Source organism: Arachis ipaensis, chromosome B6, assembly GCF_059453495.1.
Source record: "Arachis ipaensis isolate K30076 ecotype BB chromosome B6, ASM5945349v1, whole genome shotgun sequence".
Taxonomy (NCBI): Eukaryota; Viridiplantae; Streptophyta; class Magnoliopsida; order Fabales; family Fabaceae; genus Arachis; species Arachis ipaensis.
Genome location: NC_142441.1, coordinates 37,212,769 through 37,229,614, shown reverse-complemented (window position 1 = coordinate 37,229,614; position 16,846 = coordinate 37,212,769). Strand labels below are relative to the sequence as shown.

The 16,846-nt window shown below is 36.6% G+C and overlaps 1 non-coding gene across 1 annotated transcript; it reads right to left on the bottom strand.

The window, feature by feature from the left end:
- Nucleotides 1–9,080: 9,080 nt before the first annotated feature.
- LOC148555163 (small nucleolar RNA R71) lies at nt 9,081–9,189 on the bottom strand. The gene has a single exon (XR_015887420.1). It is a non-coding gene; the product is annotated as a small nucleolar RNA R71 (small nucleolar RNA).
- Nucleotides 9,190–16,846: the final 7,657 nt, after the last annotated feature.

Genomic DNA, 16,846 nt, shown 5'->3' with positions numbered 1-16,846 from the left:
GAGACCAAGTCTAGATCTCAATTCTTTCCTTGATCCAACAGAGAATAATTGCAGAAGAAAATAGAGAGGAAAGCAGTAAGACAATTTAGATCCAAATCACAATTCCTTGAAATTATGCAGACGAGTAAACAGAGAGAATTCTCAAGGTGAGATTAAAACAGAATTTCTTCAATTCTCAACCCAAGATTCAAAACAAAAATGAAAACTAAGAGAGGGAACTCTCAAATCCTAATGCTCCCTAGTGCTCTCTGATGGAGCTCGCCTCCTTCTAAAAATGAAAATGATGCCTTATATAGGTAAAATGAAAATGAAAATGAAATTGAAAACAAATTAAATTTCAAAAATGAAAAATCCTAATCTAACCGATCTTTGTGCCTATAAGTGATGTCAATTAGGCTTTGCTTGCTTTGGAGTGGAATTGGGTTGAAGATGGATTCGGATGGCCTTGGTCTTGAGGAGAAATCTGCGTGCAAATTGGATTGTTGAGCAATTCACGTTTGAGTCAACGTTTGAGGCAAACGTTGACTCAAACGTCTTCGTGAAACCCATTATGCAGATGGCCTTTCTCAAGTAGCTCTTCTAGCCAACGTTTGGCCTAACGTTTGAGGCAAATGTTGGCGCAAACGTGGCTCATTTAAATCATCAATCAGGGGTGCTCTTCCATGCTCAAAGGTGGCCAACGTTTGACCTCACGTTTTAGGCAAACGTTGGCGCAAACGTTGGGAACATTGCCAGTTTTGGAGGCTCGAACGTGCAGTCCACCCCATACTATTATATATCGTTGGAAAGTCCTGAATGTATACATTCCAATGCCATTATAAGCGCATCATTTGGAGCTCCACAGCTCGAGTTATACTCCATCGAAGGTGCAGAGGTCAGCTGGCCTTACTACAGGTTGGTGTCATGTCTGTTTATGCACTTTTCGAGGCAGTTTTCTCCCTCAATTTTTATGTCCACCATGTAGTGCCATATATGCTTGGAAAGCTCTTGATTCCTACTTTCCAATGGTTTTGGAATAACCTCATTTGGAGCTCTGTAGCTCAAGTTATTCTTGTTGGAAGTATACCCCTTCAGGCTGTGGGGAGCAACGTTTCTAGCAAACGTTGGCGCAAACGTTATTTGCCACTTGCATTAAACATTTTCATGCATGCATGCATATGGCATTGATGCATGTGCCAAGGCTTCATGGTCATGGGCCACGCTTTTAAAGGCGTGGCCTAAGGTTCCAAAGCGTGCTCAATCTTCAAAGCGTGCCCAAAATTCCTCTTTTCTTCTTTTTAGCTTATTTTATGCCCTTTTTGCTTCTTTTTCTTCTTATTTCCTACAAAATTTATCAAATCAAAAGATCAAGGAAATATACCATTTAAGCCCAAAAGAATGTAATAATTAAGCACTAATTATCAATTTCTTGCATGAAAAAGCATAGAAAAATATGACATGGTGACATGTCATCACTTGCCCTTCAAGAGAGAAAGGAACGGTAAAAACCACGATAGCCACCTCATCGGTTCCATGCCTTCGAGCCGTAGAACAAGGAACTTGAAAATCCTTTAGATTTTGGATGGGGTCTTGACCCGGCAACCCATGATATTTAGGAAGTAGATGTATCAAGCTACTCTTCAACTCAAAGTTTGGATCAAGGTTAGGATACCTTACTTGCAACGGTTGAAGTATGATATCCGGAGCTCCTTGCTCATGCAAAGTGATCCGACGTGGCTCCGTCATGTGTGGCTCACCTGTAGGATGCAAAGATGTATTATTAGTGCCAGCAGAAGAATAGGAAGTAGCGGACTCCAAGTCACTCTCGGTACCGCCTAGTGATTCGGTATGTTCCTCAAGAGAGGCCGAAGTACTAGCCGTATAATCCAACCGCCGTCTAGCTTGCCGAGTGTGTAACAAAGTTCTTTCAATCTCAGGGTCAAACTCGGCTAAGCTAGAATTCGGTTGAGACTGAGTCATCAAACTTGAGAGTCATAACACACAAACAAAAGAAATTTAAACTAAAGCTAAGTATTGAAAGAAAGTAAACTATCTACAATATTCACATATTCACATAACCAATATCAAGGCATATGTTGTAACCATTTCCCGGAAATGACGCCAAAAATTTGATGCGACTCGGGGGTTGCGTCGGTAAAGATTTTCTCAATAAAGTCGCGTTGCAAGTATAGCTCTACCAACAACAATCCTCGAGTATCAAATTTAGAAAGGGATTTGGTTGTCACAAGTTTAACCTCAATAGAAATAACCGAAGTATTCAAACCTCGGGTCGTCTCACAAGGAATGGGCAAACATGTGCTTCAACATTGGTTAGAAATCCGGGGTTGTGAGTCATGAGCAAGAAATTAAACTATGAATCTTAACAAGCAAGTAATCTTAAATTGCAAGAAACTAATTCAAATAACTAAGCAAGATGTGAGCAATTCTAAACTAATGAGATAACATCCAATGTAATTCTACACCAAACTAAACAATTAACGATAACTAAGACAAAGCAATCAAGAATTTTGGGTTTTCAAATAGGAATGATAAAAGCAACTCTTGGCTAGGCATGGGAATTGGGGTCACTATCCTTGTCTAATAACCATATCTTGACAATTATGAGGAACCAAACTCATTAAGTCTACTTCTAAACTTGAAGTACGTTAAATGGTTTGGTCAACATCAACCCATACGGTCTAACCTACCTACTAATTGACTTAGTAGTAGGTTAGTGTCAATGGCTATCAAATTAACCACTAAGGGTTCAAATCATCACATCTATTAGACCCAATGACTCAAGTTTACCCAATTCCCCTAGCCTAGGCCAAGAGTAAAGAGAACTACTCCATAATCAAAGTAAATAATTGATCAAACACATGGTAAGCATTAACAGAAGACATGTTCAAATCGTAATAAAATTGAAATCAACAAGTACCCACTAACAATTATCAACATACAATCATTCAAACAACACAATTAATCATAGAAATCATCAATGTAACATCAACAAGTCAAGATTCACAACATTCATGAAATGGGTATAAAATGACAATTGACAAGAATTCATAAAACTAACACAAGATCAAAGCAAATTATACTAAGGGATTCAAATTAAGCAATTAAAACTAGTAATTAACAAGATCCAATTCAAAATTCAACAAGGGAAGATCAAATTAAAGCTAGATCTAGAGAGGAACAAGGGTTTCTCTCTCTAGAAGAACAAAGAACCAAAAACTAGCTAAAAATTGTGTCTAAGTGTAAAATGAATGATCCCCCCCTTTCCCCCTAGCATCCTTGGGTCTTTTCCATGAAGAAACATCTTGAATTTGGGCCTGATGAGCCTCAGAAATCGCCAAGCACGATTTTCTTTAATGAGGTCACGTGCAGCTTTCCGCGCGTGCGTGCCATGCGTGCGTGCGCGCCGATTGCTTTTGTGATCCACGCGTGCGCGTCAGTGGATATTCTTTGGCCCGCACGGATGCGTCCATCCTTGCGCGTCGCTCCCAGCTATCCTCATCCACGCGTGCGCGTGGAGTGCACGTGCGCGCCACTGTTGAGTTTTCCAAAATCCAAATCTTCATGTTCCTTCCTCTTGTGTATACTTTCTTTCTCTCTTCTAGGCCATTCCTACCCTATTAATTCTGAAATCACTCAACAAATACATCACGGCATCGAATGGCAATAAAAGTGGATCAAAATATAGCATTTCTACGGCAAAATAAGCATGTTTTTCATCATGGAGCGATATTAGGAAGGGAACACAAAACCATGCATTTCTTGTGAATAAGTGTCAAAAATATTGACAAACCCCCCCCCCCAAATTCTACACAATATAAACCACAAAATTGGGGTTTATCACCTCGAACTAGAAAATGTAGAGATAGCATTTTTGTTGTGGTAGGCAAGTTTAGTAAAATGGCTCATTTCATTGCATGCCATAAAACTGATGATGCAACAAATATTCCTGATCTGTTCTTTAGAGAGGTTGTGTGGACATAAAATTTTTGAGTCATTTTTGGAAAGTATTATGGGGTAAATTGGGCAAAAAATTATTATACTCTACTACTTGTCATCCTCAGACTGATGGTCAAACTGAAATAGTAAATAGAATATTAGAGACCTTATTACGTGTTGTTGTTGGTAAGAATCTGAAAACTTGGGAAGCTTATTTCCCTTTTATTGAGTTTGCTTATAATACAACAATTCATTCTTCTACAACTTTTTTCCCTTTTGAACTTGTGTATAGTTTTAATCCTTTAACTGTTTTGAATTTATTACATTTGTCTTTGAGTGATCCTGTTAGTTTAGATGCTGATGAGCGGATATTTTATACGCTTTTTGGCATCATTTTCATATAGTTTTTAGTATGTTTTGTTTAAGTTTTATTAAGTTTTTATAGGTTTTAGTGTAAAATTCACATTTTTGGATTCTACTTTGAGTTTGTGTATTTTTGTGCAATTTTAGGTATTTTCTGACTGAAATTAAGGAGTTGGGGCAAAAGTCTGATTCAAAGATAGAGAAAGTGCTACAAATGCTGTCCGGATCTGATCTCCTTGCACTCGAAAGAGCTTTTCTGGAGCTACAGAGGTCCAAATGGAGCATTATCAACGGCTCTAGAAATCTAACATTCAGGGCTTTCTAGAAATATATAAAAGTTCATACTTTGCTTCAGAATTGAAGGCCCAAAACTGGCGTTCAACGCCAGCCTCCTACCTATTCTAGCGTCTAACACCCAAAAAAGACCCCCTAGCCAGCGTTCAACGCCCTAGAGGCCTCCTAGCACGTGGATATCAATCAAGCTCAATTCAAACACTCACCAAGTGGGCCCCAGAAGTGGATTTTAGCACTAAAAGACTGTTTTAACCTTCCTATGTAATCCTTAGTCATTAGCTTAGTATTTATTTGAGAACTTTTACAGTTTTAAGAGGAGGACTAGTCATATTTTGTTTTACACATTGTATTTTCTATCAGTATGAGTTTCTAAACCTCCTAGGTTGAAGGGAGGAGCTCTGCTGAGTTTTATGGATTAATAAGGTACTACTGTTCTATTTCAATTCGTCTTTGATTCTCTATTCTAAGATGTATTTTCGTTCTTCATCAATATGAATGTGTTGAACCGCACAAGGTTATCTCATTCTACATGGGTTTAGAGTGAGTCTTTCATCGGACAATGATGAACCACCAGCTTGATTATACATCTCTTAGACAGCTAATCCACGACTTCGTTGGGGACTTCTTGAAACATCAGTTCAGCCGAGGTATGGGGAGATTAGAGTCTTTGTGGTAGAGGCTAGAACCAAAGGCGCAGCATCCTCTAATCTGGAAGATTCGACCTTGTCTGTGACATTTTGAGTAGGATCACCAAGGAGAATGAACTGCAAGAGCTTCACCTTCAATCAAACTGGATTTGCACTAACCTTGGGGTTCAGATCTGGTGGAGTATTAGCGATCTCTTAAAAAAGACGTTAATCACATACAGCCTGTCATAGAAGAAATCATCCACAGTTGAAAAAGATAGTAAGACCGAAATTAATCCAGAAGAACAAAGCATCTCCAATCCTTAACCATCTTCTTATCACTGGTTATAATCAAACATAGTAATTCCATCTTATTCCAATTTTATGAGTTTAAACAAATCCAACAACTCTTCTATCCGCCTGACTAAGATCTACAAGATTCAAGATTACCATAGCTTGCTTCAAATCACAATCCTCATGGGATCGACCTTGACTCACTCAGGTATTACTTGGACAACCCAGTGCACTTGCTGGTTCAATAGTGTGAAGTGTAATTCTGCGCTACCAAGTTTTTGTCGTCGTTGCCAGGGATTGTTCAAGTTTGGACAACTAACGGATTATCTTGTTGCTTAGATTAGGTAATTTTCTTTTCTTTATAGGTTTAGTTTTATTCTATCTGAGTCTTTTATTTTCTTTTCAAAAATTTTTCAAAAACCTTTTCTTTATTTTATTTAATCTTTGTTTTTAATTTGAGTCTTTTGTTTTTTTCTTGTTGAATTTTCGAATTTCTTTGTGTCTTTTTCTAAATATTTTCAAAAATAGTCTCTTTTGTTTGAATCTTGTGTCAATCTTTAAGTTTGGTGTCTTCTTGTGTCTTTTCTTTAAATTTTTGAAAATTGTGTCTTTAGTTTTCAAAATTTTTAAGTTTGGTATCTTTTGCATGTTCTTGTTTTCTTTAAATTTTTTTATTTTTGTTCTTGGTGTTCTTCTTGATCTTCAAAGTGTTCTTGTTCTTCTTCTTATTTTGATCTTAAAATTTTTAAGTTTGGTGTCTCTTTGTGTTTTTCTTTGCAATTTTCGCACACTAGGTGTTCTTAGATCTAAAAATTTTAAGTTTGGTGTCTTTTTATTGTTTTTCTCTTTCTTCATTAAATTAAAAAATAAAAAAATAAAATATATTTTCTTATCTTTATCTCAATTTTCGAAAATTACAACAAGTTTTTCAAATTTTAATTTCAAAATCATTATCTTATCTTATCTCAGTTTTAAATTTCAAAATTCAAATCTTTTCAAAATCAAATCTTTTCAAAAATCATATCTTTTTCAAATCTTTATCTTATCTTGTTTCAAATTCAAAATTTAAAAATTTAAAATTCAAAATTCAAAAATCTTATCTTATCTTATTTCAAATTCAAAATTTAGAATTCAATTTCAAAATTTAAAATTTAAAATTTCAAATTTTAAAATCAAATCTTTTTCAAAAATCAAATTTCAAATCTTATCTTCTTCAAACTTCTTTTCAAATATTTTCTTGTAAAATTTGATTCTTTCTTATCTTATCTTCTTTTAAAATTTAAATTTCAAATCTTTTTAAATTAGAAACTAACTTTTTTATTTTGATTTCAAATCTTTTTATTAATTTAAAACTTATCCTTTCTTAACTTCCTTATCTTATCTTTCTTACCTAACTTATTTTATCTATAATTTAAAATCTTTTCTATCTTATCTTTCTTACCTAACTTATCTTCTTCTAAATTTAAAATCTTCTTCTATCTTATCTTATCTTCTTCTAAATCTTTTCTAAATTGGACAACTGACGAATTATCTTGTTGCTTAGATTGGGTAAATTTCCTTTTCTTTACAGGTTTAGTTTTATTTTATTTGAGTCTTTTATTTTCTATAAAAAAAAATAGTTTTCAAAAACCTTTTCTTTTCTTTATTTAATCTTTGTGTGTTGGTTTGAGTCTTTTGTTCTTGTTCTTGTTGTTGTTCGAATTTCTTTAAGTCTCTTTCTAAAAATTTTCAAAAATAGTGACTTTTATTTGAGTTTGTGTCAATTTTTATGTTTGGTGTCTTCTTGTGTCTTTTCTTTATAATTTTCAAAAATTGTGTCTTTAGTTTTCAAAATTTTTAAGTTTGGTGTCTTTTGTATGTTCTTGTTTTCTTTGAATTCTTTGAGTTTTGTTCTCGGTGTTCTTCTTGATCTTCAAAGTATTCTTATTTTTCTTCTTGTTTTGATCTTAAAATTTTTAAGTTTGGTGTCTCTTTGTGTTTTTATTTGCAATTTTCGCACACTAGGTGTCCTTAGATCTTAAAATTTTAAGTTATGTGTCTTTTTGCAGTTTTTCTCTTTCTTCATTAAATTCAAAAATAAAAGAATTATCTTCTTTATCTTTATTTTAATTAATTTTCAAAAATTTCAAATAAAATTTCAGATTTTTATTTCAAATTATTATCTTATCTTATCTTAATTTCAAATTTCAAATTCAAAAGTCAAAAATTTAAAATTCACTTTTCAAAATCTTATGTTATCTTATTTCAAATTTCAAAATCAAATCTTTTTCAAAAATCAAATTTCAAATCTTATCTTCTTCAACTTCTGTTCAAATCTTTTCTTTTAAAATTTGATTCTTTCTTATCTTATTTTTCTTTTAAAATTTAAATTTCAAATCTTTTTAAATTAGAAACTAACTTTTTTATTTTGATTTCAAATCTTTTTTATTTAAAACTTATCTTTTCTTAACTTCCTTATCTTAGCTTTCTTACCTAACTTATCTTATCTTTAATTTAAAATCTTTTCTATCGTATCTTCTTCTAAATTTTAAAATTAAATCTTTTTCAAATTTTTTCAATTCTTATCTTATCTTGTTGACTTTTTCAAATATTTTCAAAATCAAATCTTTTCTAATCTTCTATCTTATCTTGTTTTCAAATCCTTCTTAATTAGTTACTTGTTTTCTCTCTCTTCTTTTTCAAAACTTCCTAACTAATTCCTCTCTCTCTTCTAATTTTCGAAATTTCTTCTTATATTTCTCTCTCTTCTTTTTCGAAATTCGTCAATTAATTTTCAAATATTTTTAGTTAATTTACCTTTAATTTCGAATTTAATAAATAAATAAAACAAAAACAAAAATATTTTAATTCTTGCTTTTCTTTTACTTTTAATTTTCGAATTCTTCTTCTCTTTATTCGAATTATTCTTCTCCTTCTTCTATCTTTATTCTTCTTTCCTTTCTTCTTCACATTTCACAGGGAGTTCTTTGTTCTTGAACATAGAGCTCCCATTCTTCTTCTTTCTTTTTTTTCTTTTTCTTGTTTATGACCAAGAACAGAGATAAAGAGCCTATCTTTAAACCTAATCCTGATCCTGAGAAAACACTAAGGAGGCGTTTATAACAAGCTAAAGTACAACACTCCGGAAGAAACCTCTCAAAAAATTTCAAACAGGAAGTTGACAACATGGCAGTCGAGCCTAATCATGGAAGAGATGCAAGAAAGGTTCTTGGTGACTTCACCATGCCTACCTCTGATTTCTATGGCAGAAGCATCTCTGTACCTGCTATTGGAGTTAACAGCTTTGAGCTTAAGCCTCAGTTAGTCTCTCTTCTGTAACAGAATTGCAAGTTCCATGGACTTCCACTGGAAGATCCATACCAATTCCTGTCAGAATTCTTACAAATCTGTGACACTGTTAAGACCAATGGAGTGGATCCTGAGGTCTACAGACTTATGCTCTTTCCCTTTGCTGTTAGAGACAGAGCTAAAATATGGTTGGATTCTCAACCTAAAGAGAGCCTAGACTCTTGGGAGAAGCTGGGCAATACTTTCTTGGCCAAATTTTTTCCTCCTCAAAGGATGAGCAAAATCAGAGTGGAAGTTTAAACCTTCAGACAAAAAGAAGGTGAATCCCTTTATCAAGCTTGGGAAAGATATAAGTAATTGATCAGGAGGTGTCCTCCTGACATGCTCTCAGAATAGTCTATCTTAGGAATTTTCTATGATGGTCTGTCTGAGATGTCAAAAATATCATTGGACAGCTCTATAGGTAGATCACTCCACTTGAAGAAAATGCCTGCAGAAGCAAGAGAACTCATTGAGATGGTTGCAAACAACCAATTCATGTACACCTCCGAGAGAAACCCTGTGAATAGTGGGGTCCCTCAGAAGAAAGGAGTTCTTGAAGTTGACACTCTAAATGCCATATTGCCTCAGAACAAGATCTTGACCCAGTAGGTCAATATGATCTCTCAGCATTTGAAAGGAATGCAAGCTGCAGCTGGCAGCACTCAGGAAGCTTCCTCTGAGGTAAAAGCGTATGATCCTGATCGACCCACCATGCAGGAGGTGAATTACATGGGAGAACCCTATCGAAACACCTACAACCCCTCATGGAGGAATCATCCTAACCTTTCATGGAAGGATCAACAGAAGCCTCAGCAAGGCTTCAATAATAATCAAGGTGGAAGGAACCAAAATAGGTTCAACAATAGGCCACCATTCCCATCTTCTCAAGGGAATATGGAGACAACTAAGCAGAACCTTTCTGACTTAGCCATTCTAGTCTCCAGCCTCTCTAAGACCACTCATAGTTTCATAACTGAAACAAGGTCCTCCATCAGAAATTTGGAGGTACAAATTGGTCAACTGAGCAAGAGAATCCCTGAGACTCCTCCTAACACTCTTCCTAGTAACACTGAAGTAAACCCAAGAGAAGAGTGCAAGGCCATCACCACTGAGGATGAGGCCGAATCTGGAGAGAATGGGATGGCATTGAATGCCAGTGAGGAAGACCTCACTGGGTGTTCAACACCCAAACTGGCCAAGAGCCTAGCGCTGAACGGCTGAAGAGAGAACTTTTGCGTGGTCTAGAAATTCGCAGATAAATCCTCGTTGCAAGTATAGCTTCTAAACCAACAAAAATCCTTTCTTAGAAACGTTTTGGTTGTCACAAGTAACAAACCCCTTTAAAATTGATAACCGAAGTATTTAAACCTCGGGTCGTCTTCTCAAGGAATTACAGGGAGGTATGTTCTTATTATTGGTTATGAGTTTTGTTAATTGGGGGTTTTTGAAATAAGGAGCAAGTAATTTAAATGACAAGAAAAATAAATTAATAATAATAAAATCTCTTGGCAAGGTATTAGAATTTGGAATTTCTATCCTAGTTATCCTTATCAGGTGTGATGAGAATTGGGTTTTAATCCCACTTAGTTAAGTCAAGTGGACTAATTAGCTTGATCCTCAAGTCCTAGTCAATCACCGTGGGAAGACTAGCTTTAGAGCGATCTAGATCAATTAGTAATCTGCCAACTTCGACCACTGCTGAGTTTGACAACTCAAGTGTTACCAATTACTTAACCAAAACCAAAAGGAAGAAAATATCTAAATTAAATTAAAAGTATTCATAAATAGAATAAAACGATCATAAACTGAAATACCTCAAATAATATTAATTAAGAAAATCATAACATGAATGTAGCATAAGCTAAATTGGAAAGATAAATATCAATTAAAGTAATAAAATAAAAGTAAAAAAATAAATTAAAGGAACATTGAACCTTTGATGAAGAAGAAATTATCCTAAATCCTAAAACTAAATCCTAAGAGAGAGGAGAGAACCTCTTTCTCTAAAAACTACATCTAAATTCTGAAAAGTGAATAATTGGAGACTCTCTTTGAATGGATGCATTCCCCCACTTTATAACCTCTAATCTGTGCCTTCTGGACTTGGATCTGGGCCAAAAAGGTTTCAAAAATCGCTGGGAGCATTTTCTGTAATTTCTGGTGCATGATGTCTCTCACGCGTCCGCGTGGGTCACGCGGTCGCGTCATTTGGAGTTTTCCTTATCACGCGTTTGCTTCGCTCATGCGTCCGTGTCATCTGTGTTCTACTCATGGCGCGCGTCCGCATCAGTCACGCATTCGCGTCACTGTCTTTTCGCGCTAGGCATGCGGCCGCGTCGTCCATGCATTCGCGTTGCTGCCAGTTTCTTCAAAAACTCCATTTTGTGATTTCCTTCCATTTTTGTATGTTTTCTTTCCATCCTTTAAGTCATTCCTGCCTTAGAAGATCTGAAACTTCTCAACACACAAATCACGGCATCGAATGGTAATAAAGGGTAATTAAAATAAATAATTTCAAAGCATAGGAAACATGTATTTCACATATATCACATAATAAGGAAGGGAAAGTAAAACCATGCAATTTACATGAATAAGTGAGTGAAGGATTGAATAAATCACCTAAATTGAGCACAATATATATCATAAAATATGGGTTTATCAACCTCCCCACACTTAAACAATAGCATGTCCTCGTGCTAAGTCCAAGATAAAGAGTAAGGTAAGGTTAAAGTGGTGGAATCACATGCAATGCAATCTATCCTAAATGCAACTACCTAAATGAATCATGCAATTCTAATTGTTATTCACTTGTATATAAAACTTACATGTAGTAATTAATTCACATTCTCAAGGAATCATATATGCATAGCCAACCTTAGATAATGTTAAAGCACTTTTACAATTGAGATGGGTAAAAATATTTTTCAAACTTGCAAGACAATTAACAATTTAAGCAGAGATATATGGTGATGAGCTATTGAACCCTCACTGGATTTTGTGTTTACTCTCTAGTCACTCAGTGTTTATTGGGTTAATCACTCTATTCTTCTTTTTATCCTTACTTTTTATAACTTTGTTCTTTATCTAACCAATCAACAATTATAGAATACAGACATACAAAAATCATGAGGTCTATTTCAAGGTTGTAATGGGGCCAAGGTAAAGGTAAGGGTATTTGTATAAGGCTAAGTGAGCTAATAAGTGATCCTTGATTAGTCTAAGATCTCACCTAACTTACATATTTTGCAATTCAAAGTTTCTTAACCTATTTGCCCAACTTTTCTCACTTTGTACTGCAAGCTCATGCATTAACTTTAATTTTATCCCATGTGCATTGATTCTTTTTTATTTTGCAGTTGGGAAATTTTTTGTGTCCCCTTCGAAAATAAAATAATTTTTTTTAATGCACATGGTAATTCAATTGTTTTGATTTCACATGAGCATGCTTTCCAAATTTCTGAAATAATTAATTAATTTTTTTTAATTCCTACTTTGTTTCTATCATCCCATGTTCCCATAAAATACCCTACACTTAAATAATACACAATTTCTATCTTAAGCTAACCAAGGATTCAACTTGGGATTTTTATTTTGTTTTTCTGCTTAAGGCTAGTAATGTGGTTTATAGAACAAGATGGGATTAAAAAGCTCAAGGGGGGCTAACAAGGGTAATGTAAAAGGTAGGCTAATTTGGGATAAGTGAGGAAAATTCAAATGATGGCCTCAATCATCTCTTAGTATGCATCTATATTCTAAATTGGACATATAGATTAAAACAAAGCAAAGAACATCAGAATAAAAAGAAGGGCGAAACACACAGGAATAAAAATTATGGTTTGAATGTAACCATACAATTAAGCTCAAAACTCACAGGTTGTGTATTTTCTAGCTCAAAAATCATATATCAGTTATACATGTCATGCAAGTTGAATTTAAGAGTTCCCATTATTCTCAATGTAAAAATTTTTTGGGTGGCTTTAAAGTTTTAGTGTTCCTCCTTGATGAAATGTTGTTAACTAACTAACATGTTATGTTCTATATACAAGGTGTGTGGATTGTTTTTGATTATGTTAAAGTCTCTAGTTTACTTCCTTTTTATTTTCAATTTAAACCAAACTATCATATGCTAAAAGGGGTAAACTATACTAATTAATCCACATATTCTATAACTAATAAGTTTAGAATTACAACTAAACTAAATGGCAAAAATATAAACTTAAAGTGCAAAATGCAGAAATAAAAGTAAAAACACATGAAAAGAACAATGTATAAGTACTAAAAGATAAAAATAGAAATAAAGATAAAAATACAGAAAAATAACCAAAAAAAAATAAAAGAGTCTGTAGTGGTTCACCAAAAAGATACGCCAGAGATGGCGACTCCCCACACTTAAAATAAAGCATCGTCCTCGATGCTCACTCAAGTCGGGTGTGAATGAGTGTCATCACTGGAAGGATGGGCTGCTGGAGTCTCGGTGGTGGCCTGAGGATCTGCAGACTGGATAAGGGTAGGAGGATCTGTCTGCTGCAGCGGAGGCTCTGACTGAATAGGAATCTCGGGATCTGCGGCCTGTATCTGGTGTGGCTCCTCCTGCTGTGGCGCAGCCTGCTCCGGGCCTGCCTGCTCAGCCTGGGCATGTGTCTCCTCCTCATGAACACTCGCCTCCGCCTCAGATGTGTCAGAAGGGGTGTCAGGCTCGGAGGGGATGTCGCCGCCGGATCGGATCATCAACTTGAGGTGCTCATAGCGTCGCTTGTTGCGACGCTCCATACGGTCCAAGCAAGCGAAGAGTCGATGCACCAAATGGTAAATAGGCTCAGGAGTAGGTGGAGGTGCAGTGGGTGGGGCTGGTGCAGCAGTGGAAGAAGAGGGGGCAGCTGAAGGCGTGACTGTCTCAGCAGAAACGGTGAGGAATGGAGGTGTATAGCCTAAAGCCCAAAACTTCCTGCTGTGAGGGATAATCTTCTTGCAGTCCACAACAGGTGGCTTCTCATCAACATCCTCCCAAGGCACGTCAGCTCGACGGCCTAGCTGGGTAACCAGGTAAGGGAAAGGAAGGGTGCCTCTGATATTGACCCTGGCCATAAAGTACCGGATGAATCGTGGGAGGTACAGGTCCTTACCCTCCATCACACACCAGAGAAGGGTGATCATAGTGGCAGGCAGCTCCGTCTCATGAGTGCTCGGCATAAAAAAGTTGCTCTGGATCTGGTGCCAGAGCCGAGCCTCATCATTTAGATACATCAGCTTGATTCCCTTAGGCATGGTGGTGTTCTTACCCATGACCCATGGGACAGTAGGGTCAAGGGCTATCCTCTCCTTGATAGCATCCCAGTCGAATCTCAGAAACCTCATATCCTCTTCAGCCTTTTGGTAACCGTCAGGCTGATCTGACTTAGGCTGAAGGCGCAGAATATCCTCAATGGCCTCTTCAGTGACCAGTATCTGTTTCCCTCTGAGGTGCACTGCATCCAGGGAAGTCTTGAAATAATTGCAGTAAAACTCTCTTACCCAGGAAGCATTGACCTCAGTCAGATTTCTTTCCAAGAAGAATCAGCCTCTCTGTTTGATATGATCGGAGGTGTACTACTGTAGTTCCTCTGGTATTTTCAAAGTCCTCTCCAGGTACAGATTTCTGGAGGTAGCAAACACTGGATACTTCAGCTCACAGTATCGGTTTGCAAACTTAATTGGATCATTGGCAGGGAGGAGCTAGTCAGCCTTCTCCTGCGGGGTAAAGTGCTTTTCCCGCCAGGAGTCATCATGCATAATCTCCAGGATAGATATAGAGGATTCACCTCTTTTCCCTTTGCCAGTGGTAGCCTTGCCTTTTCCCTTTCTTTGAGGGTCAGACATCCTGAAAAACAGAAATCTAGGATATAATAAAAGCAAGAAAACAAGTAGGCAAATAACAAGATAAGCACATAGTGGCAAAGGAGCAGTAGAATTATGAAATGAGTTGAATAATTGTGTATTTTGGATTGTTTCAGAGTTAAAAATTGGGGATGAGAAATCACAATCCACAATATTTTATGAGTGGAATACTTGTTAAGTAGGAGCAACAATAATCATGCCATGAGTGAAAAAGTTGAAAGAGTTAGTTTAAAAGCAGAGGGGAAAGTTAGAAAGTTAAAAGTGGGTAAAATTGAAAAAGAGGTTAGAAAGCGAAAATCAGTGAGTTAGTAAAAAGAAAGTCAGAGTAAGTAGCATGATGATTGGTTTCTAAGTAACAAGAATTTCACAATTTTAAGCAACAGACAACTCATATTCAAGCAAGAAAATCAAGTTGTTGATGATTCATATAGATATAGAAATAGCGAAAAAGTGAAATCTAATCATCAATAATGTGATTTATTAACCGGGAAAACAGAGGAATAAGAATGCTGGCTCATGCACTCATGAATTGGTTTGGTAAAAGCTGAGGAGTGCCAAATTCAAATTGCCAAAACCAAAACATGAATGAAAATCAAAACAATGTTACAGAAAATTGGGCAGCATTCCGGCTAAAATTGGATGTTCCCGAAAAATAAACAGCAAGCAGAATAGTTCATATAAATTAAAATAAAGCTGTAATTACATATACAGAATATAAACATAAAAAAGCAGTGTAAAAAGCAGCATGAAACAGTAAAGAACAGCATGTGAACATGATTAACATCACAACAACAGTAAAATTGCGAAAATTATAAAACAAGTAGCACGAACAACGCAATTAATCAGGCCTAAATCCACTAACTACATCCTAGCTACCTAACCACCTAGAATCCACTACAACAATAATCTCTAACTATCCTAAATTTAAACATAACCGAAAAAAAATATATGCAAATAATTATGAATGAAAGAAAGGTAGCATTCGGCAGAACCTGGTAGGCGTATGAACTAAGATAGGGAATTGAGAAATGGCGGGGGTGTGGTTGCGGTGGTGCTGGGAGGGGCACGGTGGCGGAACAGAGCGGTTGGCGCGCCGGTCGGTGGCTGTTCGGTGGCAGGGTTAGTTTCGGGTAGGGTTTAGTAGTGGAGGGGGAGTGGTAATGGTGGGAGGCAGTGCTGGTGGCGCGGTGGGGGTGGCTAGCCGTAGTGGGGGCAGCGGTGGTGCAGGGAGGAAGAGAGAGAAAAAGGGGAAGGAAAGAAGAAGGAAAGAAAGGGGAGAGGGGGGTGGGTGTCGCGGTGGAAAGAAGGAAAAAAGACTAGCTTTAGAGCGATCTAGATCAATTAGTAATCTGCCAACTTCGACCACTATTGAGTTTGACAACTCAAGTGTTACCAATTACTTAACCAAAGCCAAAAGGAAGAAAATATCTAAATTAAATTAAAAGCATTCATAAATACCACATTACTAGCCTTAAGCAGAAAAACAAAATAAAAATCTCAAGTTGAATCCTTGGTTAGCTTAAGATAGAAATTGTGTATTATTTAAGTGTAGGGTATTTTATGGGAACATGGGATAATAGAAACAAAGTAGGAATTAAAAAAAATAATTAATTATTTCAGAAATTTGGGAAGCATGCTCATGTGAAATCAAAATAATTGAATTACCATGTGCATTAAAAAAAAGGCGTGTGACGCGATCGCATCGCTAAAGCATTCGTGTTAGTCGTGAAAAACCCTTCCCACGCGTCCGCGTCAATCATGCACACGCGTGATCTGGAAATCGGCGTAAAAATACAACGCCCAGAAATCTGGGCTGGAATCGTGCGGCTGTTGTGCGTTTAGCACAAAAGGGCCCACGCGTTCGCGTCCATCACGCGAACGCCTCACTTGCAAAACACCCATCCCACGCGAAAGCGTGTATGACGCGTTCGCATCGCGTGGATCGCACAACACCCCAAAGGAGATAGAGAGTTGCGCTGAAACGACGCTGGAATTGTGTGTTTAGCACAATTTCTAGCGACGCGGTCGCATGCCTCACGCGACCGCGTCATTCATCCAAATACCCATTCCATGCGATCGCATCACTCACGCAATCGCGTCAACCCCCATTCCACCCTAGCCACGCGATC